Source organism: Ictalurus punctatus, chromosome 19 (genome assembly GCF_001660625.3).
Source record: "Ictalurus punctatus breed USDA103 chromosome 19, Coco_2.0, whole genome shotgun sequence".
Lineage (NCBI taxonomy): Eukaryota > Metazoa > Chordata > Actinopteri > Siluriformes > Ictaluridae > Ictalurus > Ictalurus punctatus.
In genome coordinates, this window is record NC_030434.2 from 5,948,983 (window position 1) to 5,967,936 (window position 18,954).

An 18,954-nucleotide genomic window follows, 5' to 3' on the forward strand; every position below is an offset into this window, starting at 1 on the left:
TTGTTTTTATTTCTGTGCTCCACCCGGAATAACCTGCAGCGTGCAATGCGGAATCAACGCCTCGGTTCGGCTGCATGTGTGGATTGTACGACTTTGTGCTCACAGTGCGCTACGGATTTTCAACGCCTTGGCCTTGTGAGTGTGCACTCAATGACCATGGCCCTAAGGTACACTACACGCCAGCTTTTAAATTTAAAACAGAGCTCTTATTGCCTAGCCAGAAACTCTTACAGAATCAGTTGAGACACTGGATTGCTACGTCCTAAACAATATATCCATCGTCTCATCCTCTCCTGACATCTTTGTCCCTACCTGTCGACGTAAGACCAACAAACTGCTCCATACTGGTGTTGATCACAGTAATGTAATATCGTTTACCCATGTGGACATTAAACCACTGTCGTCTCCGCTTCAGAGCCAGGCCTATGCCACATTATTCAACGTGCGGTCCGTGAATAACAAGGCGCTGCTTTTATCTGATTTTCTTGACTCAAAGGTCAGAGTCAAGATGGCGCCAGTGTCCCTGTTGGCATGCTGTCTCTCTTATCTTTCCCGTGTCTTACAGTTTGTTGTATCTGTTATGTCTGTTTATCTGGCATCTCTGCTGTTTTTACTGTGTATCGTGTCACACTGGCATCATGTAGATTCAGTGTTGTCCTACAATCGACAAACTTTGCTTAACATCAGAAGCTGTATGGGAGCTCAACTGCGATGTTGTCCTACTCTGTGTTCTCGTTTTCAATCCTCGTCCAGCCGACCCGCGGTGGAGTGCGCTCGCCGGCTACCTTGCTGCTTTCCTCCTCTAAGGAAGCACTGCAGGAAGAGTGGGAATCGTGCTGGTGTTCGGGTGAGAATCAGACGGACAATCGCTTCCTCCATACAATCGATTTGAGTTTCCCTTAAGCTTGGAAGGGCTCCACTTGACACGACGGTCATGGGATTACAGATATGTTTTTCATCTGCCTATTTTCCCGGACTTCCTACACTCGTCTAATTGTTCTGCTCCTCCACGATTACGGATTCGTTAGAGAAGAGTGAACTGTTTAAATCTCCGACAACTGGAATTCGTTTCACCGGATCGGACCTCGCTACCTCAGTCTCCTATGGAGATGGCCCTGGTTAACGCTCGGTCCGTGTGCAACAAAACTTTCATTTTAAATGACTTTTCTACCAGACATAACCTGGATATTTTATTCCTGACGGAGACCTGGATTAGTCCTGGTGAGTCAACCGTCTTCGAGGAACTCTGTCCACCGAACTGTTGTTTTATTAGTACTGCAAGGCCTTCTGGTAAGGGCGGTGGGGTTGCTATGGTTTTTAAACAGTCACTGAACATTCGGAGAGTTTCTGTTGGGATTTACTCCTCGTTTGAGGTGCAGTGTGTTGTGTTAGAGTCGACGCTATTCTTCCACGCTATTCTGTGCTTTGATCTATAGGCCACCTAACCCGGACAATGCCTTTTTAAGTGATTTTTGTGATTTTTTAACTTCTATTGTTCTGTTGTAAGATCACTTGTTATTACTGGGTGATTTTAATGTGCATGTCTGCTGCCCTGGTCGGCCCTTGGTTACTGAATTTTGTAATATCTTTTGGATTCCTTTTATTCAACACATAAATCAGGCAACTCTTGTCCTTGGTCATACACTAGACCTTAAATTGTCATATGGAACCGCTGTTGATAATGTTAATATTGAAGATGCTTCCTTTTCTGATCACAAGCCCATTGTTTTTAAATGTCCCTGCTGCCAACTCTGCCTTATAACTAGGCCTTCAGGATATTATTCTCGTTGTATTAATTCACTCACTGCCTTTCAGTTTAGTGAACGTTTTCTAGCTAATGCTGCTGAAACATCTATCTTGAGTGCTGCAGAGTCTTCTTCTGGGCCTGATTTGATTGCCTTATTATATTCATTTTGCTCCAATATTTTACACTCCATTGCCCCTTTTAAACTGAAACAACCAAATTGTAAATCTTATTACAGGCTGGACGATAATACTCGTTCTCTCAGACAGGCTTGTCTTAGAGCTGAGCAGAGATGGAAGCATGATCAGTTAACTGTGTCCTTCCAGATCTTTAAAGATTGTTTGTTAAAGTTTCAGAGTGCAGCAAAGTCAGCTAGGTCTAGGTATTTCTCTGACTTAATTGCTGCACACTGTCAAAGACCAAAAGATCTTATTCACCATGATAAATTCAATTATTAATCCGTGTTGCCAATTCCATGGGGAACCTTCGGCTGAACTTTGTGAGAAGTTTTTATAGTTTTTTGCTGATAAAGAGAATGAAAGAACCTTTCATTCTTCCTTCATTTTGCATTTATCAGACCTGTTCCTGAGTTCACTGGCTTTACCGGTTTCATTTGATCAATTTGAACATGTTTCTCTAAAGGAACTGTGATCTGGTTAACCAGATAAAATATCATGCACGCCACTTGATGTTGTTCCCGCTGTGCTTATGAAAGCAACCTTTTCTGAAATTGGCCCCAGTATCCAAGTGTTGACAAATTCTTCTTTGTATGCAGGGGTGGTCCCAAATTGTTTTAAGCATGCTATTGTTCAACCTTTGCTTAAGAAACAGGGTTTGGATGAAGGTTGCCTTAATAATTATTGGCCTGTCTCTAAGTTACCGTTTCTGTCAAAGCTGCTAGAGAAAGTGGTACAATCTCAATTGCTCCTGTTTTTAAACTCAGCTATGTTATTTGAACCTTTACAATCTGGTTTCACTGCTTTTCATAGCATGGAGTCTGCTTTGTTAAAAGTGTCCAATGACATTTTACTCACAGTGGATGCTGGTAAAAATACTGTGTTGATGCTATTAGATCTTACAGCTGCCTTTTGATACTGTAGACCATAACATACTTCTCTGGCACTTAGAGCATCTGTTTGGTATCAAGGGCACCGCCTTACAATGGCTCAGCTCATATCTTAAGGACAGGTCTTTCTCGGTAACGTTGGGTAATTTCTGCTCTTCTTCTAGTCCTATTATTAGTGGTGTTCCTCAAGGCTCCATTCTGGGCCCACTTCTTTTTAATTTATATATGCGGCCATTATGCGGGAATATTATTAGGGCTCCAATGTCTCTTTTCATTTATATGCTGATGATACCCAGTTGTACATTCCTTTGAAAGCTGGCGACTCCATTCAGCCATTGCTGGACTGTCTGGATGACATTAAAAAATGGTTGACAAATAATTTCCTCCGACTTAATGAAGACAAAACTGAAGTAATTGTTTTTGGCCCCCTGAGATTGAGAGATGGTCTCATTAACGAGCTCCATAATCTCTTTCCCTCAATTTCTTCCCAGGTTTGGAACCTTGGCTTCATTCTAGACTCAGAATTATGCTTATCCAAGCAGATAATGTCGGTCAAGACTAGTTATTATCAACTACGGATTATTTCGAAACTCAAAACATTTCTGTCTTTCCAGGATTTGGAGAAGGTTAATTCATGCTTTTATTACTTCTCGCTTAGATTACTGTAATTACTTGGGTCTTCCTCAGTCATCTCTGGCTCATCTTCAGATGGTTCAGAATGCAGCTGCAAGGCTGTTGACCAGGGCAAAGAAGTTTGATCGTTTAGCATCGCTTCATTGGCTCCCAGTCCGTTTAAGATTCTGATGTTTTTAAAACTCTTAATAATCAATCTCCTTCCTATCTCTTGGATCTTCTTAAACCACAGTCATCAAACAGATGTCTAAGATCTTCTGATTGGTTTCTTTTGCATGTCCCTCGTTCCCGGTTAAAGACAAAGGGGGATAGAGCTTTTGCTGTTGCTGCCCCCAGTCTATGGAATCAACTGCCACTGGACATCCGCCTTGCACCTTCTATTACTACTTTTAAAAATAGGCTTAAAACTTCTCTCTTCTGCCAGGCTTTTTGATCAAATTTTTAATTATTTAAACAAATTTTGATTCATTTTTTTCTATTGTCCATTGTCTGTTTTTATTTGGTCTAATTCTGTTTCTATGTTACTTTCCTTACTCTGTGCAGCACTTTGGTCAGCTTTGCTGTGTGAAACGTGCTATATAAATAAAGTTTACTTACTTACTTAATTACTATAAAAAGCTGCACTTGTTGTTTTTAACTGAAACCTGGCATAAAGAAAATGATGGGCTACTGTTTAACCAGATCTCTCCAGTGAGATTTGGAGTATTAGATCTCTCAAGGTTATCTGGCAGAGGCAGAGGCATTATTATGGTTTACATATGAAGTTCAACATAACCTCTGTGTCCGTTCCCCAGTTTTCATCATTTGAATGCCTGGTCCTGAGTATTTCCGCTCCTATATCTACCATCATTGCTACAGTCTATAAACCATCTAAGTCTAAGACACATGCAGCTTTTATGTCAGAGTTTGCTGACTTCCTGTCAATGTTGAGAATGAAGGTTGACAAAATTCTAATTGTGGGAGATTTTAACATTCATGTGGGCCGACTCTGTGGCGGCTAAGGAATTTCTGTCGCTAATTGATTGTTTTAACTTCACACAGTTTGTAACTGATCCAACTCATAACAAGGGCCATACGCTGGATCTCGTGATTGCAAACGGATCGTTTGTATCACAGTTTTCATCTGTTGACATTGGACTGTCTGATCATTCAGCTGTCTTCTTTAACCTGGAACTGTATCATCCAAGTGAGCCTACCATTCAAACAGTAACCTTCCGGAAGTGGAAGTCTATGGATCAGACAGTTTTCTCCAATTCTGTTGTTTCCACTTTAAGCGATCTGCATCCCTCATCGCTGGAGGAGAAAGTTCTGCAGTTAAATTCTGCTCTTGCTGCTAATCTTGACTCTTTTGCTCCTCTTAGGTCACATACGGTCACATTCGCTGGCTCTGCTCTCTGGTATAATGACAATCTGCGCTCTAGAAAGGCTGCTTGTCAGAAAATGGAGTGCAAATGGCGCCTTACTGGACTGAATGTCTACTATCAAGCGTGGAAGGATCTTCTGGGTGATTATCGAGCACTAATGGAGACTGAAAGATCCTCTTATTTCTCTCAGGCTATTGTAAACAATCAAAATAATCCCAGACACTTGTTCCAAACCATAAACAGATTGCTTCAAGTTAATGCTGTTACCACTTTGTCTGTTTCTCAGCAGCTATGTAATTCTGTTCTTCATTTTTTTAATTCTAAGATTGATAATGTTTGCAAAGAAATTCCAGTTACACCTGACTCTGCCTCTTCACTTCTTCATCCATCTGGGTTCACTGGTGTTTCTTTCACTCATTTCTCACTGCTTGAATCCGAGGCTCTCACGAGGGAGGAATCCAGCATGAAATCAACTACTTGCTTGCTGGATCCAATTCCCACAAACCTATTTAAATCGTGCTTCGATGTTTGGTGCCCTACTACCCTCAGCATTATAAATGAATCATTGGAGACTGGGGTCGTTCCAGCAGTACTAAAGACTGCTGCTGTTACACCTGTACCAAAGAAAGAATATGTTTCCGTGGATGATTTGAACAATTTTCGTCCCATTTCAAATCTTCTATTTTTGGCCAATATACTTGAGCGTGTTGTTGCCTCTCAACTATGTAATCATCTTACAATTAATAACCTCTTTGAACCCCTTCAGTCAGGTTTTTGTAAACTTCACAGTACTGTAACAGCGTTGGTCAAAGTTACCAATGACTTGCTGATGGCCTCTGATTCTGGCGCTACATCCATTCATATTCTTCTTGATCTCATAGCTGCTTTCGATACTATGGATCATGGTCTTTTACTTACCTACCTTGAAAGTGTTTTTGGTGTGTCTGGGACAGTTTTAAACAGGTTTAAATCCTATTTTACTGACCGTTCTCAGTTTATTTCTATGGGTGGCTACAGGTCTGGCACTCTGCCTCCATTATCACTTTTATGCTGATGATACCCAAATCTACATTCACTCAAAATCTGGTGAAAACCTTGATGTTTGTTTCCTTTCTGACTGTATTTCTGAAATAAAAACATGGATGAACAATAACTTTCTGTGTCTGAACAGCGGGAAAACCAAAGTTATGCTTATAAGCTCCCGTCATCAAATTCGCAAAGCTGGTCCACTGTCTCTGTTTGTTGATGGCTCTGTTCTAGAGACTCAAAGTAAAATGAGGAACCTTGGAGTAATTTTCGATACCAGCCTCACATTTGATTCTTTTGTTCAGAGCACTGTTAAAGCATCCTTTTTTCACCTCAGAAACATAGCTAGACTGCATCCAATGCTAAACTTCTTTAACGCTGTTTTAGCCGGAGTTTCTAAATCCATAATTAACGAATTGCAATATGTACAAAACTCTGCCGCCAGGATGCTGAAGGGAACCAGGAAATGTGATCATATTACTCCTGTTCTGGACTTCTTAACTTTTATGTTTTATTTTTCTGTGTATTGTTTATTTTGTGTACAGCGCTTTGAGAAGCTGCTTTTAAAGGCACTTTATAAAAAAGAAAATAAAGTTTATTGTTATTATTATTATTATTATTATTAGTAGTAGTAGTAGTAGTAGTAGTAGTAGTGCTACACAGTGCCACCCAACCATAAATGTTCGAGTAGTATACAGAATATACAGAAGAAGAACTGCACCAGCAAGAAGAGCAACTGTAGATCTTTCACAATTACACTGAGCCAGATAACTGAAGTTAACAACAAAACAAGTAGCTACCATAATGTTAGCTAGCAATGTTGCATGATTATTTACCTTTGCATTATTTTATTTTTTTATTGGAATTTCACTTTAACTGTGACATTAGCAGTGAGGAGATGTTACCTGTGTAGAAGTGAGGAGTCTCCATCTTTAAACATCAGAGGCTTGACCATAGACTGATCACTCTTCATGGAGATACAGCTGGGTGCTGGTGATTCTGATCTCTTTCCCTGGAGTTTACTGCACAACATTATAGACAGTCCTTCAGTCATTTATATACGCTCTTTACAGTTTTAACTAACTTGTTAATTTAATGAGAACTTAATTTTACTTACAATGAACTGAATCAAACATTATTTCATACCAAGTGGTGACTGTTAGCTTTTCTTTAACAGTAAAACTTTGCTTAAGTTATTCCTTTCATATGTATTCAGTAAATAAGTTAGGTAAGGGATAATCCATGGCTAGGTGTGCATTACATCATTTTAATGCATGCCATGGAGGCAAAGAGTCACCTGACACGAAGTGGAGTACATTAAAATCGTGTAATACACTCCTAGCTCTGGATTTTTCTGCTTATACCATATATATATATATATATATATATATATATATATATATATATATATATATATATATATATATATATATATCTCACACACACACACACACACACACACACACACACACACACACACACCCCAAGGCTGTAGTAGATGAGTTTTCTTGTTCAGTGTGATGTTTAATGTCCCCAACAACCTCCGTAGTCCCATTTAGACACTTTTTTTTTTTTTTTTTTTTTTTTTTTTTTAAATCAGTTAACAAAGTTCACATGTTACATATACTTACAAACATCAACAATATAATAAATCATGTGTACACTGGGGGAGCTTAGCACATTTCTGTATAAAAATATTAATACAAATTTTCAGAATTTGAATTGCCTTTTGCTTAATAGAAAATCGAACTGAGTCAATATAATGTTCCATTTCTATTTTAGAAGGACATAAAGCAGGGTTTTTTTGGCAGGAAAATTTACATTTGTGAATATGGAATTTTGCCACTAAAGAAATAAGATTTATCATATAAACATGACTGCGTTTGTTTCTTTGATACTCCAAGAGACAACAAAACAAACTCATCAACAACAAATTCACAACAAATTCACAAACATTTTGCCAAAAAGGCCTAACAAATGGGCACTGCCAAACAAATGAACCACAGTTTAAGGACAACTGTCACAAAAGGAGCAACTTGTATCAATATCATCTTTAAAGTTTTACAAAATAATGTTTCACTGGGTTGATCCTGTGTATAAGCCTGAATACTTCCTTAACTTCCAAACAATATTGTCTGTAAACAATTCTAATATGAATATACATAATGTAAACATATATTATCTCTTTGAAATAAAACTCTTATGGATCCGTTATGGGAGTGAAAGGAGAAAAATATTTTGCCAACTTAAGTACTATTAAAAAGTACTTATAACTTACTAAATAAATTATATTAGGCAGGGACCATTGTTGAATCTGACCTTTACACAGCATACACATTTCAATAGATATTTCATTAAAAAATGTTGCATAGTCCTCTGGTGTTACAGGGATATTGTAATGGGCCAAAAACTCATCATAAGTGAAAAAAATCCATTTAAATAAATAATTGATACACCAACATAATGCCGGTCATGTAAGGCCAACACAGACGGATGCAATTGCAGTCAAAGCTTCTAATCAGAAGCTTTGACTGCAAATCCAAAACAATAGACAAAGGCAGAATTCTAAAACAGGCATGGGTCAGGTGATGTACATACAAACAACATAAACTGGGCTAAGCAAAGGTCAAAACAAGAAAATCAGAACAGGATCAAAAACCAGGAAAGCATACGCAATAAACAAAGGCTTGGTACTGTATGTCTGGCAAAAGATTTGAAAATATTTGTTGTATTACAGAAGTGCTGACCGTTGCCCGACAAAGTTTACAGATAACTTTGGTTTGAGAAATATCTGACTGTGCATAGCCAAACCATTGCCACATTACTGACGTCGAATCTTTTTTTTTTTCACACCAGCTCCTCATTCGCCTGCTGCTAGCTCATGTTGAACTCTTTTTCAAATACGTCTCGCATGAAAGACGCATGATAGAGACAGGTGATATAATTTAGGCAATCAGCACAGCCATCTAGTAGGCAATTATTCTGTTGTAGTTTTAACATTATTATGAGGACATAAAAGGTCACAATCTCTACAATTCGCTTGAAAAGTAGATTGTGGACATCTTCAAGATCGATCATGATACAAAATCGTCAGATCCTCCACCCCTAATTCAACAGTTTGAATGCACACCTTCCAGGCAATCAAAATCCAGTATTCAGACAGACCATGGTATAAATATGAATATTTAATGACTAGAATACAATGACATGGTAGGTTACCGTTTTTTTTCTGAAGGTGGGGAAACATTATCTGTGTCCAGATCAGGAGGCTCCATCTTTGAATATTAGTAAAGTTTGCACAAACACACAGTTGAGTCCTGAAGAGTCTGATCTCTTCTGCTGGAATGGATCACACTCCTAAAAAAACACAAAAACAAATTTACAGTTAAACTTCACAACAGTTTTCCCTTTTTGTATAATTTTTAATACTGGTGGGCCTAAAAACTTTTTTGACAAGCGCATTAAAAAAAAAATCACAAGCTCCTCATTCACATATCTGAACTGTCTGGTTATATTACAGTGGTATATACATACAGTTACAATTACAAAACACACAAACAAAATGTACAGTTAAACTTCACAACAACTTTTACTTTTTGTATCATTTTTAATACTGGTGAGCCTAAAAACTTTTTTGACAGGTGCATTAAAATCACAAGCTCCCCGTTCATATATCTGAACTGTCTGGTTTTATTACGGTGCAGACAGTATGTGTATGTGCATACATACAGGTACAGTTACAATTATTGGCACCCTTTTCCCTTTGCCAAGATAACAGCTCTGAGTCTTCTCCTTAAATGCCTGATGATGTTGGAGAATATATGGCAAGGTATCTGAGACCGTTCCTCCATACAGAATCTCTCCAGATCCTTCACATTTCAAGGTCCACTCTGGTGGACTCTCCTCTTCAGTTCAGCCCACAGGTTTTCTATGGGGTTCAGGTCAGGGGACTGGGATGGCTATGGCAGGACCTAGATTTTGTGGTCAGTAGACCATTTTTGGATTGATTTTGATGTATGTTTTGGATCATTATCCTGCTGGAAGATCCAACCATGGGCCATTTTAATCTTATTGGCAGAGGCAGTCAGGATTTCATTTAATATCTGTTGATATTTGATAGAGACCATGATGCCATGTATCCCAACAAAATGTCCAGGTCCTCTGGCATAAAAACATCCCCAAAACATTAAAGAGCCACCACCATATATAACCGTGGACATGAGGTACTTTTCCATATGGTTACCTCTCTGTGTGCGCACCAAAACCACCTCTGGTGTTTATTACAAAAAGCTCTATTTTGATTTCATCTGACCACAGAACCCGATCCCATTTGAAGTTCCAGTAGTGTCTGGCAAACTGAAGACGCTCGAGTTTGTTTTTGAATGAGAGTAGAGGCTTTTTTCTTCAAACCCTTCCAAACTACTTGTGGTGATGTAGGTGACTTCGGATTGTAGTTTTGGAGACTTTCTGACCCCAAGATGAAACTAACTTCTGCAGTTCTCCAGTTGTGATCCTTGAAGATTTTTGGCCACTCGAACCGTCCTCTTCATAGTGCGTTGAGATGATATAGACACACGTCCAATTCCAGGTTGATTCATAACATTTCCAGTTGACTGGAACTTCTTAATTATTGCCGTGATGGTGGAAATGGGCATTTTCAATGCTTGTGCTATTTTCTCATAGACACTTCCCATTTTGTTAAGCTCTTCCTGTTCAGCTGAAGATATTGGTCTGCCTCCGAGTGCGGCCAAGAGCTCCGCTTTTCTTCCCTGGATGTCACTACGCCAGGCTCGGCTGGGGACGTTGCCCCACCTTCCTGCTTGACTGAGGACGTCGCCCCGCCTCCGTGCTCGGTTGAAGACATTTTGCCCTGGAACGCTCGGGGGTGGGGGGGGGGGGGGTGTTCTGTGATGTAATGTCAGAGAAGGAACTCTGGTCTACAGTTCCCAGCAGCCACTGTACCTCACTGCATCACGGTCACATGACCACCTGCACCTGTATCGTGTCATGTTAACGAGCGCCTATGTGTATAGAGCCACACATCTTGTCTTACGTTTCTCTTTCTTTGCCGTTGCTGTGTTTATGGTCTTTGGTTTTTGTTTATTCTTAGTCTTGCCACATGGTCATAGTGTCTTTTTGTGTTTTGTTTTTGTCCTTATTAAAAATTATAATATGCACTTGCATCCGTCTCCACCTCCAATCGTGACAAAAAGAGTAATCCAAAAAAGAGGACAGGGTCTCGAACACAGAATACCCATCACAGAGTTGATTCTCTGAACTTAAATGCATGTTAACATTGGCAAGACTTTGCAAAGAGTATTTGAGAAATCATGTGCTTATCGACAGCTGCAAAGAAGTACATTTTGAAAGGTTCGTTTGATCATATTTCTCTTATCAAGCTGCCATTGTTGTTTTTTGGACGTGTTCGTCCTGGAACGGGCTACATCCAAATTTTATATGGCCAAATCATGTAAAATTCAGAATTGGACAGTTCTTGTTAGCTTTGTTTTGTATCTGGATAATTAATAGTGTGTTTAGTATGTGTTATGTGTAGCCCCCCCCCCCCCCCCCCCCCCCCCTCTTTTGGGTTGTGTTTGTGTTGCTATTTGTTTTATTGTTTTGGGGGAAAATGTTATTCATAAAAAAGAAATTGTGCACTTACACCTTTTAACGGTGCACATTTAAAAACCTGTTATGGTAATTCTTACTTACTGGATCACATACAACAGAATTTCATTGGGATTTCAAAATCACCCTTTAGGTTTGGAGTTATGGACATCTACCAGTCCATACAGGATTTTGTGGAATATTTTTCTGTGACTATTGTAGCCAAAAAGATTTGCGGTGCAATTTGCTAAGTTTCGTGTGTTTTTGCAGAAAACTACTTGAATTGGAATCACAATTGTAATTCTACAAAATTTCGCAGTGATGTTTGTTGGTAAATAAGACCTTTTTAGCTCTACCCATGTTGGATGCATGTGAATCAAAGTGGGTTTTGGCTGAATGAGCAATGTGAAAATGTCATAACTTCTGTTACGTTACAAAGTTGATTACGGATGCAAGTGTGGATTTTCAAACATTTAATAACAAGTAAACAAAATACAAAGGACTCTACAACAAACATGCAAAACACTGTGGCAAAAACTAAACACGGTAGACGAAAGATAACGTCACAACATGATAACGTTAACGTGGGACAAGGAAAGCAGTGCAAACAGTGGCATATATACAAGAGTGCTCATTAACCGAAACGTAAATCAGGGGCAGATGGTCATGGGACATTGAGTATGGTGTAGTGGCTGCGGGGAAATGAAGTCAGAGTTCCTTCCTTGATACATGACACTCATCTTGGCCAAGAACTGCAGACAATCTGGGGTAATTTAGAAAAAAAATGCAAGCTCCTCTGATAATTGTGACGTTGTTATTGATGTTAATGTTATTAATTTTTAATGTTATTAATGTGATTAATGTTATTGATTTAATATTAATCTCTGTGATAGCAAAATCTTGGATGGACTGATCTACTGCGTGGAGTTTCCTGTTTAACGTAGCAACAGAAGCGTGTATTAAGCACAATGGACCAGTAGTATGGCTTTACTTTTGCATCTACAAATTTAATTAATTTTGATTATAAACTTTCTAAGTGAAAATATTTTTAAATATTTAGTCTCTCACACCCCCACAGACAGGACGAGATCATGACCATCACCTTCTGTAGAAAACAAACTAACAAACACAGCCAAATGAAAATATACTACATATACTATACACATAGTTGGACTTTATTTCACATATTTTAATAATAAAAAAAATCTCACAAAAGCTTAAACTGCTCAGTTGGTGAGCTTGCCTAATTTGTTGCTCTTTCATTTACAACCCCAATTCCGAAAAAGTTGGGACAGTATGGAAAATGCTAATAAAAACAAAGAGGAGTGATTTGTAAATGTACTTTGACATGTATTTAAACAAACAAACAAAAAAAAAACTTATAAAGAGAAGGTATTTGATCTTTCTCCTAATCAACGGCATCGTTTTTTTTTTGAAGATGCATGCAACACGTTAAAAAAAGTTGGGACAGCTGTGAACGAGTGAGCGATTCCGGACACAGCTACTGTAATTATAAACACTTTGAAGCACACCTGTTATGGTTTTTCAAATATTACATTTCATGTAGCGTGTTATAGAGCTGTTTGAGAATGTAAAAACTTTTCAAAGTTTCAAAAATCAAAGCGCACGACAAATGGAGATATTGACTCTCAAAGAAAGAACACCTGAAACGAGTCATTAGTAATTCCAGATTTACTTACTGTACTAACCTACATAGTTTGGTAACAAAAAACCCACCTCTGGTCTTCACTGGCTGCTCACAAACAGCTTTGACCCACCCTCAAACACTACAGTTGAGGTTGCGTCCTGAAAGAGTTAGGTTCATGTCTAGAAGATGTTTTCTGTGCTACAAAAGCAAAACCACTTTGCATGGATTCCCAAAGGATGATGATGTATAGCGTCAGTGGTTAGAATTCATTTTAAAATGATACCAGCGACTTTTGCTGTGTTCAGTCATTTCACTGATGACAGCTTCACAAATCTAGCTGAAGTCAACGTGGGATTTGCTAAACGATTATTTATTAAATATGGGGCCATACCCACTTTATTTGGATCATCTTGTGGCTCTGGATCACAAGCTGTAAGTATGATTAATTATTTATGTATATATGTTCCAAATGTGTAGTTTTGTGTTGTATATGTGTGCAGTCAGTGCACAGCTGTTAGCTGCGGAAAAAAAAAGTTAATGCTGAAATTTAAATTATGAGCAAATTAAAGTGTTTTTTGACCTTGAATGCATGTAAATCTATTGTATGAGACCTTAAAAACAAAATTAGGCAGGCTTCAAAACCATAATACATGCACTTTAAACTCTGTTATATTACAGTCCTGTAGGTGGCGTTAATGCAGCTTTCAGCTTGATGTCAACTGGCTTTATCGAAAGAGGAAGAGATTCATCATATGAATGGGTAAAGTGAGTTAGTAAAAAGAAAACAATTAGCATTGTAGGCTAGTTTATTACTGTATGTTACCGTGCTGCCAAACTGTAATGTATATTTAAAAGAAAACACGGCTGTTGGATAATAAACGGGTTTTAATTTGTTGTTTTTTCTCTCTCCAGGAACTGGTATTATTAATGAATGTATTAATGTAATGAGGTCACTGGTGTGTGTTTATAGAGTAATTTACAATGGCTTTGAACACAGCCCAGCCAATCAGAATCAAAGATCAGAAGTATCTGTTTTAAAATAAAAGATAAACGTTATCTTGATTATGTGTGAAATTGTTGATAAATCCTCTCCTAATGTAAAACTCCTGCTGATGTAGTGGATGTGTGTGAGTTGGCTTAACTGCACTTCCTACACTCCAAGACCCTTATTTCCTAGAAGAACGTAAGCACTTCTACATATGGGATTTATTCTCTCTCTTTCTGTATATTCTCTCTTTTTCTGTATATATGAGAGTGTCAGATACACAGCACAGAATGAGTTCTCTGTCTCTCTCACACACAAACGCTATCGTCAGAACTTATCACTAACTCAGCATTATATAAAAACACATCCTTTGGAATCAGATTATATAACATGTAATATAATAGTGTTCAATCAAATACTATGTTTTAAATGTCAAATATAATATAATGTGTAAATATACTATACTATAAATCACATCCTTGGGTTTATTAAGTGGATTTTACACAATCCATTTTTGTATTCACTTGAGAGAATTTTCCCCACCATAAAGAAACTGCTGTACATGATAAAACTCTCCCATCCACTCTGTACTAGTCACAAAACTAAAGATATCTTTCTTAAAATACTATTGTGCATCACAACTGAGTCTCTGAATGTAGAAAAGGTGCTTTAAACAACTTTGAAACCATTTAATTCGAAGAGCACAGAAAAATACCTATTTATCCCCAGAGCTTCTAAATATGACTAATAAATTAAGCCCTAACTCCATGAGCTCACAGGTGTGTTGTGATTGGCCAGGATTGAGTTCTATTAAAGGGGCGGCTGTGGCTCAGGTGGTAGGGCGGGTTTTCCACTAATCGTAGGGTTGGCGGTTCGATTCCCGGCCTGCATGACTCCACATGCCGAAGTGTCCTTGGGCAAGACGCTGAACCCCAAGTTGCTCCCGATGGCAAGTTAGTGCCTTGCATGGCAGCTCTGCTACCATTGGTGTGTGTGTGAATGGGTGAATGAGACACAGTGTAAAGCGCTTCGGATAAAAGCGTTATATAAGTGCACCATATAGAGCCTGGCTCCTTTACTTTTTCTGAACATTTCTGAGAGGTGTTTTCTCTGAATCGCGCAGTGTTACACTTGTCTCAGCTGAATGTTCATCGTGGTTATGCTATCACATTCTAACCAACCTATGCAGTTGGTTCCTCTGAACCAAACAGGAACAGCTGTTGGTGCTTAGTGGCATAGCGGCAGGGGGTCACAAGGTGGCACATAAAACCTCAGGACTGTCCCTACTGAATCCAGTTCTGGTTGTTATATTATGTAAATACTTCTCATATAGTTTGTGAAAATTATATGCACCAGTTGTTCATTTGCACCTAGTATATTTCTCAATTTGTATTTGTGAATATCATTTGCACTGTTTGTATTTTTGCTGCACAAGACAGTTTTCACTACTCGTTTCACTGTTTTCATTTGTTCATGTTGTTTATGGACACATCTACATTTTCAGTAAATAAGATACTTTTTCATTGAAAAATGCATAGAATAATATTGTAATAAATGGCTATAACATGCTAAGGGAATGTTAGATAAAGACAAAATTTCATTTGGAAGTCTAAAGTATCCAGGTATAACTTTCTAAAGAAAAAAGAAGGTTTTGTTTGTGTCCACGGTAAAAAAAAAAAAAACACCACCACCAAACTGTTTCTGGCATTTTTATAAATATTATACTGTAATAAATCATTCTCAGACATTATTTTTTAAATTGGCACTTTAAATGAGCTAGATTGATTAAAAAAAAAAAAAAAAAAAAAAAAAAAACTTCTCCTGTTTAAAATGATATTTGGCGCTTGATGCTGACTGCTAGAATATGTTAGAAAAACAAAAAACACAGGAGTCAGATTTCCCAAAAATTGATCTAGGTCTTTTAAGGTTTAATACTTAAAAAGAGCCGGCACACATTTTCTACACACAATTTTTTTTTTCTGAGCTTGTCCGCACCAGCCCATTGCATTATGGGAATTTGATTCAATTTTGGGGAATTTTTGATTCCCTGAATTCCAGTGGTTTCAGTACCACGACGTACAACCCCAGTTCCAAAAAAGTTGGGATGCCAGGTAAAATTTAAATAAAAAGACAATGCAATGATTTGCAGATCTCTTGAACCCACATGTTATTCACAATAGAACATAGAAAACATATCAAATGTTTAAACTGAGTAAATGTACCATTTTCACAAAATTTTAAGAGACACAGGTTTTTGAACTGAGCGCTGATAAAGAAATTATGATTCTGAGATTATGAGCCCATGCAGTGATTTCCATTACAGAATCAAGCTTTGTGGATGGCACGGAGAACTGTGTTCACAGACAATGAGTTCTGGAGGTGTTTCTGAGCCCATGAAGTGATTTCGATTACAGAATCATGCCTGTTTTTAATGCAGTGCCTCCTGAGGGCCCGAAGATTACAAGCATGCAATACTGATTTTCACTCTTGTCCCTTGAGCACAGAGATTTCTCCAGATTCTCTGAATCTTTTGATGATATTATATACTGGAGATGATGAGATATTCATAGTATTCACAATTTTACATTGAGGAACATTATTCTGAAAATGTTCCACAAATTGTAGACACAGATTTTCACAGATTGGTGAACCTCTGCCCATCTTTACTCCTGAAAGACTCCGCCTCTCTAAGATACTCTTTTTATACCCAATCATATTACTGCCCTGTTCCTAATTAACCTCCAGCTGTTTCTTTTTAGGAACACTTAGTTTTCCAGCCTTTATTGCCCCCGTCCCAACTTTTTTTGAGATGTGTTGCAGATGTGTTGTTCTTAAAATGGTACATTTACTCAGTTTAAACATTTGATATGTTTTCCAGGTTCTATTGTGAATAACGTGGGTTTATGAGATTTGCAGATCATTGCATTGTGTTTTTATTGACATCGTACACCACGTCCCAACTTTTTTAGAATTGGGCTTGTAAAATGGTCATTTCTGGAGGTGTGGTGAAGACGCCCCAATACAAAAAAATTACAGGTCACCAAACATGCACAAAATACGGGTTTTTTTTATGTTTAACTATTCAAATGTTTAACTAATTTTTCGATGTTTAAAAGAAAAAAAAAGAAGACGAAGAATATAAATTAACTGTCAAACTGTTAAATCAAACTTAAACTTTGCTGTTTGTGTGTAAATAAAGTTGAGAATGATAATTATGAGTTTTTAATGTTTGTTTATTGTCTTTTCTCCTACTGTGTAGTTCACCATTTCACACACAACCCATAACTCCCGGTTCCAACTGAGAGAAATGTGATGGAATATATTTTAAAACACATGATGTTTGTTCCACACTGATAAAATTATATTCCCCAAACCTTCTGAATGTTTAATTCAGGAGAAAATGAAGAGAGGAAGTTGAAAGGCCTGAACCTCACGCGCTGCAGATTTCCTACGGCTGATTTTACACCAGTTTTATTTACAATATATCATCATTCTTCTTATATAAAGTCATTTATAAGCAAGAAATCACTCACCTTTAGTCAACAGTCCTTGTTGTGTGAGAAACACTTTCGCTTTAGGAAGGAGGATTCATTACAGGTGATGAGTCGTTCAGGAATGAGTTGACTCTTTGAGCCGGATCTTTAGGTGAACTTTTCCTGTTTTGCGCAATGATGTCCCCGACAAGTAACATGTTAGTATCATGATTTCCTCGTATCCAGGTTTTGGCATTAAAAATTAGGTCATCCCTTGATTTGATATGCAGCAGTGTTTTCTATGAGTGGAGGATGAACTTTAAACCTCAGTATCGCAGTCGTGTGGTGTGTCTCCCTGGGCCCAGCTCGGTTTGTTTGCTGTCTTGCTGACTGCTAAATAAACCTGCTTCCTCTGAATCCAGTTTCATGAGATCTGCTATGTTATTTCTCTAAAAATACAAGTCAGACAGCTTAATTAAGTACATAGGTTAAATTTGTGAGCTGGCAGGGCCAGTGCAGGTTGAAGAAGCCAAAAAATCCTGCACATGCAAGAAAACTCAGTAACACTACATCAATACAGTTGATAGTATTACAGTGAAACTGCCTCTGTCTAATACATAATGTCATCTTAGTGACAATAGTCTTAGTGACTTCACATTTTGTAAATGTTTCAATAAGTATTTTTCAAGTAACAGATTTTTGTATTTTTTGTTCCAGTGGCACACAGAGTTATTGTGGAAATTGTTTATGAGCACCATCATTGGATGTTGATGGTGACAGCAAGAGTGTCACGGAATGGAGGCTGTGACCGAAGCAAGTGCAGGTTTGGCAGATTTAATATCAACATAGTCCAAGGATAAGGCAGAAATCCATAGTCAATAAACAGGCAGAGGTCAGGTGTTCAGGCAAAACTAGGCAGGGCAGAGAATCGAAGTCAAAGGGGTAAATAAAGGTCAAAACTCAGAATGGTAAAACACGATAACAAGGCTTGGACAACGACAGAGACTAGACAGCTGTACGTTTACTTCGCAAAGTTCAAACGTTCACAAGGTCTCTTTATAAGCTGTGTTGTGATGGTGTGTGAGATTGGGTGCAGGTGTGTGTGTTTAGAACTCCAGAGAAGGTGAGCGTGTACAGGAAGTGTAGTCCTCTTCGGCCATGGTTGTAGTTTGTGGTACCTCCTGGGAAATGTAGTTGCTGGTTTGCTGTGATACTCTTGCTACTTCAAGCTGTGTATTTATAGTGATGTATACATTCCACATGATTAGGCATTTACTAATTAAATTTGGCCATGCATACATGCTCTCATTTATTATTAAGAAGGTCTACACAATACCCCACATTGTAGAATTTCACTATTATCCTTATGTGTAATGTATTTTGTGTTTCCATGTCAACAATAAAAGGT

At 38.1% G+C, this 18,954-nt stretch overlaps 1 protein-coding gene across 1 annotated transcript in view; it reads right to left on the minus strand.

The window, feature by feature from the left end:
* LOC108261104 (ribonuclease inhibitor-like) overlaps positions 1-18,954 on the minus strand; it is a 90,303-nt gene that overhangs the window by 11,005 nt on the left and 60,344 nt on the right. The gene's annotated exons all lie outside the window — the stretch shown is intronic.